Genomic DNA, 1,864 nt, shown 5'->3' on the forward strand with positions numbered 1-1,864 from the left:
GGCTCTGTGTGTGTGTGTCACCCTGAGCCTGTGGTTCTGTATCTCTGTGTGTGTCAATAAGCCCTGAGTAAAGGAAAGAGGGGTAGAAGGATGGGAGAAGAGAGGCAGGGTGGAGGCCCAGGAGTTACTGACAAGCCCTGGAAGAGAGGGGATGATTTACCTGGAGCTCATGGAATGAGATAGCTCAGTACTTCTGGTGCCATGGCAAAGCCTTGCTCCTGTGTAGGCATCTGTTCCGTGTAGGAACCCCATGTAGGTCCCAAGTGTATCTATCTCCCAGCTGCTCCTCCAAATAGTTCAGAAGCAGGCGGTCATTCAAATACTGTGGCAGTCATGGACACACCCAGGGGGCTCCACCATCGCTATTGGGCATGGGACCCTGGAATGAACCTCTCTGTGCTTCTCCAAGTGGGAGGCATAGAGCATGCTAAATGCTGCCCTCTGCTGGGCCCACAGAGAGATCTGTCCTTCTCTTCAAGTATTCAGTTTCATAGAAGCACTGCAGTAACCCCCCCCCCCCATTTCATAATGATATCTCTCAAAAGCCTGGTGGAGGCCTGTCTACATTGTGCTATCTCTAACACACACGTCTACAACGAAGTTGGTCTTAAAAATTATATGCAATGGGTTTAACAATAGCTCCCCCAAACGCAGAACAATCCCAGTATTATTTCAGGTGCACGCGACACCCCACCTCCTTCAGCATCTTGTACTGTAGTGTATCTTTGGGCCTCGAAAGGTGACCACTAAACTCACAGACACTGATAGCGCAGATAAGGGGACCTCAGCATCCCGAAGTATATTTTTTATAAACGATAAAGTACATCCGCCTTCCGGGAGCAGTTTGCATGGCAAAATTTATCAACGAAATCACGCAGGCCTGCTGTTCTGTGCGGTACGCTTTCTGCTAACAGGTGTAGGGTGTTTCAATATGCTTTTCCAGAGCTGAGGTAGAACCCATGGCCTTGAGCATGCTGGGAAAGTGCTCTACCCCCAAGCCACTTAACTTAGATTTCTTCTTCCCTTCCCTTTCCTCCCCTCCCCTCTCTTCCCTCCCCTCTCCTTTCTTCCTTCCTCTTCTCCTCCCCTCCCCTTCTCCTTCCCTCTCTTTCCTTCTCCTCCCCTCCCCTTCCCCTCTCTCCCCTCTCCTCCTGTCCCCTCCCATTCTTTTCTCTTTCCCCCTCTCTTGCTCCCTCTCTCCCTTCCTGTCTTTTTTTGGTGACAGGGACTCACTGTGCAGCCGGGCAGACCTGGAACTCCCTGTGTAGAGCAGCCTGGATTGAGCTGTAGCTGCCCTTTGGCCTCTGTCTCCTAAGCTCTGATTGGCAGGTCTATGGCCCACACCTGCCTGCCCTCGTTATTTTCCTCTGTGGATGTGGTTAGCCGTGTCCTTAGGGGACTGCCTGTCTCAAGTGCCTGGTTTGTTGGCATAAGTTCGGTGTTATATTTTCACATCTGCGGCCTCAGTGGTGATGCCCCTCCCCTTTCTGATGATCTGGGCTGTCTTTCTTTAGCTCTGATTAGTTCGGCTGGGGTCTATGAGCTTTCTTGATCATTTTGAAGTCCTAGCTTTTGTGTTGTTTAGTTTTAATCTTTTTTTTTTCTGTTTTCTATTGCGTTGATATTTGCCCTGATCTTTGAGAATTCCTTTCTTTTGCTAACATCAAATTACTATATTTTGCTGGTTATTTCTAGTTAGGGTGGTGAGACCAAATATTTTAGGTTTCTTTTCCAATAATTACTTTTAGTGTGGTACTAATTTTTTTATAATCCTGTTGCAATGACATCCCACAGATTCTGATAGGTTGTATTCCTATTCTTGATCCGTTCAAAATGTCCCCAGATTAAACAAAAAGGTTTAGAG

The sequence above is a fragment of the Microtus ochrogaster genome, linkage group LG2, assembly GCF_000317375.1.
Source record: "Microtus ochrogaster isolate Prairie Vole_2 linkage group LG2, MicOch1.0, whole genome shotgun sequence".
In the NCBI taxonomy this organism is placed as follows: Eukaryota; Metazoa; Chordata; class Mammalia; order Rodentia; family Cricetidae; genus Microtus; species Microtus ochrogaster.